The sequence below is a fragment of the Anneissia japonica genome, unplaced genomic scaffold (genome assembly GCF_011630105.1).
Source record: "Anneissia japonica isolate Jap-2015-1 unplaced genomic scaffold, ASM1163010v1 scaffold3251_len166973_cov107, whole genome shotgun sequence".
Lineage (NCBI taxonomy): Eukaryota > Metazoa > Echinodermata > Crinoidea > Comatulida > Comatulidae > Anneissia > Anneissia japonica.
In genome coordinates this window covers 75,516-87,028 of record NW_022689362.1, presented here as the reverse complement: position 1 = coordinate 87,028, position 11,513 = coordinate 75,516, and the positions used below count along the sequence as shown (strand labels likewise).

General features: G+C 34.9%; 1 long non-coding RNA gene across 1 annotated transcript in view; it reads right to left on the bottom strand.

Moving 5' to 3' along the window:
• Nucleotides 1–1,208: 1,208 nt before the first annotated feature.
• LOC117124668 overlaps nucleotides 1,209–11,513 on the bottom strand; it is a 10,909-nt gene continuing 604 nt past the window's right edge. Inside the window, exons 2-3 of the long non-coding RNA XR_004447999.1 lie at nucleotides 8,860–8,955; nucleotides 1,209–1,262 (exon numbers count right to left, since the gene is read on the bottom strand). This is a non-coding gene — a long non-coding RNA (uncharacterized LOC117124668). The remainder of the gene's footprint in view (nucleotides 1,263–8,859; nucleotides 8,956–11,513) is intronic.

Here is an 11,513-nt window from a genome sequence, read left to right as displayed (position 1 = left end):
TTCATAAAGTTTTAAACTATCTTTGTCAATTTGTGTAGACAGGTACAGGCCTGCTAGACCCTCTGAAATGAGTTTGTGTGGGGGTGTATAAATTTCCCTTACATCACCTGGATTAATTGGGGCATCTTCATAAACAAACCCTAGTTCCAGTGCTAAATATGTTATTTCTTCATTCTTTGTCGCCTTTGACAAATCGTATTTGTCAATAACTAAAAGATTTTGCTTTAGTCCTTTATACATACATTCTCCTAAAACTAAAAGGGCAGACATATATTTATCTGGAATTCTGTCAAAATTATCAACCACAGATCCAATGCCAGTCCTGTGTATGTATTGATTGAGAGTACAATAAATGAGTTCTTTGAAGAGATCTAACAAGTATATGGGAAGAGCACGTTTGTGTTGCCACATGGTACAAATTGTAAGCAAGAACAGTGGAGATGAACACAATTCAAATGCTTCTTTGTGATCACCACCCCAATACATTGTATACTCTGAATCAAGTCTGAACTCTTTTATTAGCAATTCACCAACTTCGGTTGCACCAATAATTTGAAAATACTTATGAATATATTTCTTTATGTTTCTTGCACTGAAACCCTTTACTTCAATGTGTACATCACAGCATTTAACTAAATCAGCTGTGTTTTCAGGTCGAGATGTTATCACCACAGTGCTTTTTTGCAATTCACTTCCTTCAAATAGATCAAATGGGTCTTTAGCATTCCTTTCTAACTCATCATATCCATCTAACAAAATTACTATTTCATTGTCATGTTTGACCAGGAATCTTTCAACTGAATCATTCAAATCATTCTCTTTAATTATTCTAATTGAATCAATTTTTTTCATAATCATGTCCAAGAACGTGACACTTGCTTTAATTTCTTTGATATTCATCATAAACAGTAATTTATCAGCAAAGACATGTTCCTCATCAGTAGCCCACTGATGAGCAATATATCTAAGGATGGTAGTCTTGCCCATTCCTCCCTTCCCTGTTATTAATACCTTACATGAATCTGTTGATTTAATAACATCTAATGCATCTTTTAATGATGTGGGTTTTTCTTCCTTTTTTTTATATGTCGACTTGTGAGGTGCTTTTCTGTCTATTTTTCTGGATTGCAGCAAGTTGAGTTCAGTGAACACTTCTGCAATATCTATTTCGTAATGATGATGCCAGACTGCTGGTGTTATTCGATTCACATCCCTATATATATGTTTCTGTCTTGTTGTTAGGGCATCTTTGATGATTTTATCTGAAATAGTTCAAAACAAATAACAATATATTCTTAAGAATGATGTTTTGCCCTACCTAACATGTTTTTGTACCGAATACTCAGTACGTTCCCAAATACTCGTGAAAGAACTTGCATCAAAATAGCATTTCATTTATTTCTCCTTATACATACAAAAACTCACAACAAAGAACAGCTAATCATCATATGCACGTGTTGATAAATGAGATTTAAAATTCCTAGTAAATAAATTTATATAAATTACAAGGAGATCCCTAATTTTGGAAAGGATAGTCTCCCAAAATCTAGGGAAAACATTAAATACTGTATTTTGAAAACAAGTCGTTCGAGAAAAGGAGTGAATAAATTTGAGATGATCTGTATGACGAGTATTGATTGAAATATAAGAAAAAACATCAACTAAATAGTGACCAAATAAACATTTACAAATATAAGATATAGCTAAAAATTGAAATCTGTTTAACAGAAAGCAATTTAAGATGAATTAATCTATCGCTGTAAGTATATTTAATAACTGTGCGAGCAAAGCACATCCGTGTTGCTTGTCTTTGAATTCATTCTAATGTGTCTACATGGCAGAGTTGATGAGGTAGCTTTAATGTTGTACTGTCGGTAGTGTATCATGTAACTACGCATACATTAAATGAAGTACAAACACTAGAACTCATCATATGGTTCTCTGCCTTTATTCATTCATCATCATTATGGCTCCTCTCTAAGTTTTCAACCTTAACGCCAATAGGTGGCGCTACTGCCAATATTGTAAATAATCACAACACCACATCCCCCTTAACCTCGAATAGAACCTTAACTCAATAACTTTTATAACACTAAACATTTCCCTGTTAAAACTCTGAACAACTGTTTTCTTTATAAACACAAAACTAAAACTTCTTGGTTGTGACAAAATCACTATCAATGTAACTTGTCAATCTAGATTTATAAATCTTAACTTGCTTGCTTAGTTCATTATAAACTCATTATACCTTTTTGGCATTTTTCTGTTTCTAAGACTCTTTCTTGTTATTGTTTGCTTTGACAAAGTTTTCCCTTTTTCCTTTCCCCCACTTTCTTCGGTTATAGAATCACCTTCTACAATACTATCCAGCTCTACGTCACTTAAGGGATCATCTATTTCCTTTATACCTGTCTCTTATACACATCTTTTCCATCGACTTTACGAATCTCATCGTCATTTCTAGCTATAGTTATCTCTGGTAAGCGAGTAGACATTTTTCGCCCATTCAAAAGTTCCATTGGGGATATCTGTGTTGTAGTGTGTGGCGTTGCTCTGTATTGTCGCAAGTATTCGTACAACACTTGTGTGTTTCGGTGTTCGATACTTGCTATTAAGAGAGTTTTCTTAAATTTGACATGAATCGTTCTACTTCCGCATTTGCACGTGGCCACAATGGTGTTATTTGTTTATGTTTAAACCCGTGATATTCTGCGTATTGTCGAAATTCATTGCTTGTGAATGGCGGACCGTTTCGGTTTGGATGATCTCTGGAATTCCTTGTCGTGCTAGTATAGCATCGAGTTTTGGCAATACTGCTTGTGCCGACATCGATGTTACAATTTCGACCTCTGGAAAACGGCTATATAAATCGTATACGACCAAAAGATATTTTCTATTTGGTAATGGCCTTTTAAAGTCCATTTGAACTTCCTTCCAGGGTGCTTTTAGCATGCTTGACATTTTTAAGGGTTCAATGCATTCTGCATTTTGCGCATTTGATGCCTGACATGTAACACATTCTTTTACCTTTCCCGTGACTAATTTATCTATCCCTGGAAACCAGACCTTTTCTCGAATTAAGGCCTTCGTCTTCACAATGCCATGATGACTAGCGTGTGCGATTTCTACCACTTTATTACGTAATGATTTGGGTATAACTATAGTATGTCCTCTGAGTATGATGTCGTCCGTTACTGTCAACTCATCTTTTAACTGCTTAAATTCGCGAAGTTCAGCTTTGTTCCACAACGCATGATTATTCTGTTCAATTGCCTGTTTCAATTTCTGTAGTTGGCTATCAACTTTGCTTTCAGCCTCAATATCACTCAGTTTCATCGCCTTTGGGATTGCGTTGCGTACAATATAATTAACATGCGCAACAGTTTGCTGTTCTTCAGTGACTTGTGTTGTCTTGTTTGGGTGTCGACTTAAATAGTCAGCCGGGTTGTTGTGTCCAGGTTGGTACTCCAACTCGTAATTATATGGCATTAATCTTAACCTCCAGCGTTCAATTCGTGTGCTCATTGGCTTGTTATGGTTGAATATGCTGAGTAATGGTTTATGGTCAGTCATTATCTGAAATCTTGCTCCATATAAATACAAATGAAAATTTTCAGCACCGAAAACGACAGCTAACATTTCCCGCTCTGTTTGCGAGTATCGCTGTTCTACACCGGTCAACGATCTGCTAGCGTATCTTATAACTTTGCCATCTTGGCAGAGCATAGCGGCTAATCCTGTTGGGCTTGCATCCACTAACACCTGCGAGTCTTTCTGAATGTCGAAGTATGTCATCACTGTGGGGCTGATGAGGGCGGCTTTAAGTTTAATAAAAGCTTGTTCTTGGATGTCTGTCCATTTGAAATAGACATTCTTTCGCATCAATTCACGCAGCGATGTTGTCAGTGATGCATAATCGGGGATAAATCTCGCCACATATTGTGTTAGTCCGAGAAAAGATTGAACTTCGCTTGCATTCGTTGGTCGTGGAGCGTTTTGAATATCTTCAACTTTCTGGGGATCAACTGCCAAGTCCTTACTGTTGAAAATATGACCATAGAATTTTACTTCATGTGTTCTGAACACACATTTTTCTTTGTTTAGCGTAACTCCATGCTGCTGTAGTCGCTCTAAGGTCGCTTTCAAATTTTCATCGTGTTCTTGTTCATTTCGTCCAAAAATAACAATGTCGTCCGAGATATTTTTACAGCCTTTAAGCCCGTACAACAGTTTTCCTACTTCAGCTGAGAAAATTTCTGAAACTGCATTGACACCAAATATCAACCTTTTATATCTATATAGACAGGAATGAGTGGTAAAGGTAGTAAGAAATCTAGAACTGATGGTAACCTGATCGTACATCTAATTTACTATACACAGTGGCACCATTAAGGTCACTTACTACGTCATCTAATGTGGGGATTGGGTGACGTTCTCTGAAAATCGCCTTATTACCCTGTCTCATATCAACACAGATTCTTATAAACCCATTACCTTTTGGTACAACGACGATTGGGCTTACCCAGGGTGTTGGACCTTCTACCTTTTCGATTATATCCAAATCCATCAATCTATTTAACTCCTTATCTACATCTTTTCTTATGTGAAATGGAATCCTTCTGTGTTTTTGCTGTGTGGGTTTTACAGTTGGATCAACATGTAGTTTAACTTCAACCCCTTTAAATTTTCTAATCCCGTCAAAAATTGGGTACTTGTCAACAATTTCTGAGTGTATGGACTGTACACCATCATCATTATCAGTAACATTTGTTGCATTATTAGTAGGAATATTTGTAGCTCTAATATCCATTACATTATTGTTACAAGTCACTTTAACCAAGTTAAGCTTTTCCGCCGACATCCATGAGAGTATGTTACCAACATTGCCATCAACAATGTAAACATCATCCTCACATTTTACCTCATTTTCTGCATGGAACGTTACCTTACAAACACCTCTAGTTTTCAATGGTTCGTCACTACCAAAACCATAAATTTTAACATGAGTTTTCTGAAGCATAGGCTTTTTCTTAAAGTTATCAAATACTTCACTTGCCATAATGTTAACTGAGGCACCCGTATCTATAATGAATCTGACAAACTCATTATCAACTCTAATTGTACTACTGAGAAGTTTACTTTCTGGGATACCAAATACATACTCATTATGACCATTTTCACTACAATTTGTATCATATTCTTCACTACTGTCATGTATTACAGTATGAACCTTAGGTCTAGTAAACTTGTTTGTTTGTTTCATTTCAGGTGATCTACATACGTTAGCAAAATGATTACGTTTGTGACACTTCTTACAAACTTTGCCGTATGCCGGACATTTTCTTATTTCATGATCTCTACCACAATATGTACATTGTTTCACCATATCTTTACTGTTAGGCCTATGTGATACCTTTTTACGTTTATCATACAGTCTATTAACACTGTCTTTACTTGTACTTTGTGCAATGTCTGTTGACTGCAATTCTGCTTGTTCATTTGATCGTGCTAACAGTAAGATGTCATTTAATGTTCTTTCTTTTTCTAACAGCTTTCGCCGAAATTTATCTGAAGCACATCCAGCTAATATCAGAGTTTTAATTTCTCGGTCAATGTCAGAAAAATCACATTTAACTGCCTGTTGGTGCAACCTGGTATAATATTCTTGCATGAGTTCACCCTTGTTTTGCAGAAGCCTTCTAAAAACCAATGATTCATAATCTTTGTTATTTTGGGGATTGAAATGGAAGCTTAAGAGTTTCTTTACTATATCATAACTTGGCGTAGCAGTAGCTCTGCTTGTACTACTACTCGATCCCGACGCACTACTCGAAGACGCACCTGGTTGTGACGTCACTGCTGCACTAGAGCCATCTGCCGCGGCAGTTGTAGGTCTAGGCCTGGAAGTAGGTTGTTTTAATAGAACATCTACTTCATCCTGGAGATCTGGGCCTCCATAAAATAATAATAGTGCTTTCTTCCTATTATCATCGGTTATGTTATTTGCTATTAGGCCAATCTCAAAATGCCTTATCCATCTGTCCCATCGTCAGGGACGATCAGCATGACTATGGGTAAAGGTAAAGGTAGGAGATTTGACTAACTTTTATCTCTTCTGCCATGTAGGGTGATGATCCTCGTCGCCAATGTAATGTTGTACTGTCGGTAGTATATCATGTAACTACGCATACATTAAATGAAGTTCAAACACTAGAACTCATCATATGGTTCTCTGCCTTTATTCACTCATCATCATTATGGCTCCTCTCTAAGTTTCCAACATTAACACCAATAGGTGGCGCTACTGCCATATTGTAAATAATCACAACACCACAGTAGCCATACTGGAACACCAAACTCCATTATGGGGCGCACCAGCACAGTATATAACTTAAAAGTAGTATATGGATTATTGCACAGAACTAACCTTTTGATGAAACCTAAAAGCCTTAAAGCTCTTAAAGCAACATGAGCGACATTTTTACCCCAACCAAGATCAGACGAAACAATACCAAGGTAATTATGTGAGTCAACAATAGCAAGTGCAGACCCGTTTACAGAATAACTTTTATCAGATCTTCTTCTGATTACAGAGCGTGCAATTTGTAATATTTGCATTTTGCAGAATTAAGAACCATTCCACTCTTCTCACTCCATTCGCAAATATGGTTAAGATCTTGCTAAAGAGTATGTTCATCGTCAGATTAACGAATAGCCCGGTACAAAACAGTATCGTCAGCATACAAGGTCATACAAGAGTCAATAAAGACGGGAAGATCAGAAACAAATAAATTAAAAATATAGGACCAAGGACAGAACCTTGGGGAACCCCAGAAGACATGGTAGAAAGTGGACATAAAACCTGTGATTTTGTCTGCCACAACCCTCTCTAGCAGTTTCCCCCCACTGAACAAAGGGAGATCGGCCTGTAATTTTTTAAACAGGATCTTTTACTTTTAAAAAGTGGAATAATATTTGCAAATTTCCAATCCATCGGGATCGTAAGTTCAAGAGATAAATTAAAAATTCTACATTAAGTTTCTATAAAATATATTTCACTTATTTTTAACATAGAAGATGTAAATTCCATCAGGTTCAGGTGATTTTCTATATTTTAGTTTATTAATTTAAGAATTTCCGATGGAGTAACTTTTACATTGCTAAGAGAAGGTCTACATTGATGATCTTCACATAAATTAATTGGTGGCCTTATTGGTGCCTTTTCATCTGAGTAAACATACGAAAAATGTTGATTAAAAGCATTAGCTATTTAGTTGGGATCATCAGTAAGTGACCCTCCTATTACAAATTCTGAAGCATATGGTTTTATTTTACACGAACGAATGTAAGAGCAAAATGCTTTACCATTATCTGAACATTGTCAGCAAGATCAGAAATGAGCTTCTGATTTTGTATTTTAGTATATTTCTAAAAACTTTGTAGGCTTCCCACTTAGTAGGCAGTTCATACTAACAGCAAGTTTGTGGAGTCTGTTTTAAAAAGTCATTTTAATTATTTAATCCGATATCTAAGGTTTCTTTGGTCTCTTATTTGATTTTTGTGAGATACAAGTTTATAAATATTATTGAGAAAAACTAGTTTAAATTCCTTCCATACATCATTAATGTTATTTACGTTATTAAAACTGTGCTCCCAAGAAATGCTTGAAAAAGTTTCAATAAAATTATTTATATTCATTTTAGAATATTGAAAAAAAAAAACTATATATTATTATTATTATTAAATTGTTGTAAATCACAGATGATTAGCTGTGTCACTCTCCAGGGAAGAGTGGCAGATTAGCACTTTTTTTGTTACTTTTTTTGTTATTGCATCAAATTACGATATAATTAAAAATACAACATCATTATCATGATGGGGCATCTTTACAAACAAATCCAAAAGCACTTTTTTGTTATTGCATCAAATTACGATATAATTAAAAATACAACATCATTATCATGGCTTTACGTACTATTATTCAGTCATGAGCTAAAAAATTAAAAATTTTAATTCCACATTTGAATAGCTTCATTTGTCTATTTAAGTAAAACTTAAATTAAAATTTGAATCAAAAGAAAAAATTCCCCAATCAATTTTCAGTCAGCTTTTGTGTATTAAGCCCCTTTCAGACAGAAAATACCGCATTTATACCATAGTCATGCCGGTGCTATTGCCGGTGTAGACCCTTTCACACAATTAGTAAAAATCCAGTATAAATACAGTATCTTGCCTGAAAGGGGTCTGGCACAAAAGGAGTATTTTGCGTCTGTAAACAAAGAGGGCGCAATTTTATACTGGCAACCTTAATCTAAAAACCAACTCTTCAACAAAAATGTTTCACACTTTGACCTCTGATTTGTTATGCTTCAGTGCGTTAAACGCCAATGAACCGCTACGGTATTAATGCGGTATTTTGACTAGGTCCCAAAGAAGTCTAACCTAAGCCGGCGTTTAGGCGTATTTACCCTTTAACATAGAATGCTGCTGTTTGCGAAAAACGGTATTAATACCATATTGCAGCTCTATGTGAAAGCAGCTTTAATTTCTTTTGCGTAGATCTTTAAATTGGCTGGTAACCAATTTAAGGATTTTTTAAAGTAAAATGTCTATAAATCAGATGAAAACTACTTTCCTCTATCAGTTTCTCATTGGAAGTTAATAGTTTATTTCATCATTTCAAATGAGCAAACTGTTTTTACAGAGATGACAGACAGGAACATTGAAATTAAAACATAGAGATAAGATTACAATTAAACTGTGAATCACGACAATATAGAATGTAAATGACCAGGGAATTAAAGTGAAGTCCTTTAAAATAGTGCAAAAATGCCAACAATATTTATTACTAGTATTTACCTGTTTCCTCCATACTTTCTGACATGAGCTCTACTTCTCACAGCTACATTTACTAAATACTTGCAATCAAACTGTTGTAGATTTACAAATGTTCCACTAAAAGATAAAAAAATAAGTAGCTTTGTAAACAATTCAGACCCTACAATATGTGTTACTACTCAGTGTCAGTTGATTAAGCAAGCCAGAGGTGAACAGGGCCCCGAAGAATGGAGCCAAAATATCCAATACAGCGCAGCGGGCGAGTAATAATAAGTTTGTTTACTTCATTGCCACTACGACTAACATTGAATTATGACATTAGGACATTTATTAATATTAGGTGCTTTATAAATATTGATTATTATTATTATTAATAGTACTGTAAAACATATGGTCGGAATGGCTAATAAACAATACAAAGCTACAATGTCAATAATAATACTGAGAAAACTCCACAAATTTAGTAACAACATGCAATATTGTCAGATTTAATAGATACACCATTCACTGAACAGCTAAATAGACTACCTACCTAATACTGTTGCAATATCAAATTATGTATGTGGTATATATTTATTTCAACAATGTTGTCTAGTTCAGGACTTGAAATTAAGGGTTATTTGGTCGCATTTGCGACCTAATTTTTTAAGGTGCGACAAGGAATTCAACTTTGTCGCGCTCAATGCGACAAGGTCATTTGATAGCGCGAGTAAATTTTGTAAGCGGCAGGAAGGTGGTTTCCCTCCAAATCCCAATTATTTACAACTTGTACAGCCCATTATTTTCAGTCAGGCAGTACGCAAAACATGTTATCATTCATTTTACATGTACTGTATCAACCAATCAGCATGACCTAGACTGTTAAAGTGTGACGTTGTACACTAAAACCGTGTCGATGTGCGCTCATCTTATTCTTGGTAAATAAGCGATCACCGTCAAAGCGAAGGAGACTGGTATAAAAACATCGGATTGCACGATTTTTTACTATTTTATTGAGTACTACTCTTAACCTCTACCTCCTCGTAATTGTGAACGTTTCCTTAACGTATTTGTTCATAAAATAGACTATGTACCGAAATTTCAAACGATCGTATACAATATTGACTCATACGATGTAAACGGCCCAGATCAAGCAATAATCAAAATTTAACTCTAAATAGATCGTAAATAAATACAATTAGGCATCATCTGGATGATTATATTCAAAGTACTACCGGTATTAAGGCAGACATCTTTTATTAATACCAAACGAATTACCTAAACCTCATACATTATGAAATAAGATTACGCTTCTTCAATCACATGGCTGATGATAACAAAGGGTATAAAATACTCTTTGATGATAACCTTAGCCAGACTTCGCGGAGCAGCTATACAGTAGTTTAACAACATGCATCTCAATGAGCAACATCTTGACATTTACAAAAAAACAAACAAATAGGTCTCACAGCAAATTTTGAAACCTAATTAAATGAAATAATATAGAAAGCAACTCCTTTACTACCATTTATTTACTGAACGAGCCAGTCAGCTTCTGACCTACTTTTGTTCATATCGGCGGCGTACAAAGAGTCAAATGACTTTGTGTCTGGCAACCTTGGTGTGTGTCTACAAGGAGGAGCCTGGAATTGGGAACGTTTCTCACTGAATGTAGTAGACGGTAAGCAGAGTTATTTCATAAGCAACTAGTAATGGGCCTCTACCAAACAATTTATTTCGTTCTTAACAAAGTATCAGCAGAAAGTAAGCAAAATGATTGTTTAATCGTGTTTTGAAATAATATAAAAATTGAATTGAATTGACTAGACAGTTTAGCTAGCACATTACTACTGCTCATGTTTTTCTTTTTTATATTGTGTATATCTGTTAATAATTAACAGAAATTTGCAATTTTCTTAGAAATATTCCTAAAACAATTGAAACTTTCCATGAAATACTTTCCCTTTCCTTCCAGTAAGGTTGAATTTTTTACCTTGCACCTTTTTTCTTTACTATCCCTTTAATATCTATTTTCTTTTTAATATTGTTTCATTCTTTTTCTTATTTCATTTTTCATACTTACCTTTCTTTTAGTTTTTTCATTGTCATTTTCTTTCCACTATTTTACTTCTTTCTTTTTTTTTCTTTCCTTCCTTTTGTTATTTCTTATTATTTTTCTTGTTTTTGTTTTTTTTTTCAATTTTTAAAAATCTCTTCTCTTTTTCTTTCATGTCTTCTTTGTGGCATAATAATCCATGGGGACAGCAGGGCTCGATTTAGTACTAGCCCGGCGTACAATGTCTAGTAAAAACCGCTCTGGGCTAGCCTATTTACTCCTCATGTTGCCCGGTTGTCTAGTGGAGAATTAGCAAGAAAAACATTTTCTTTAAAAAAAAAAAAAAAGCGGAACTTTCGAGACAATCCCTGCACAGGAGGTACCGCAGCCCAGAGAGTACACTCTAGCTAGCTTTCAGACATCTACATGCGTGAGTGTTTAATTATTAAGATGATCCCCAAGTCATTCACCAACCACTACAGGATGGCATGTTATCTTTCTCTCAATAGAAGATCGTTTGATCGTTCAATCTGGTTTATCTACCTTATTCATATTATTTTCTCATAATGATATTTTTAAAATGTTCAACTTTTAATAATAAGTACTTCAATGCTATAGGTAGGCTAGCCTAGGCCCTAGG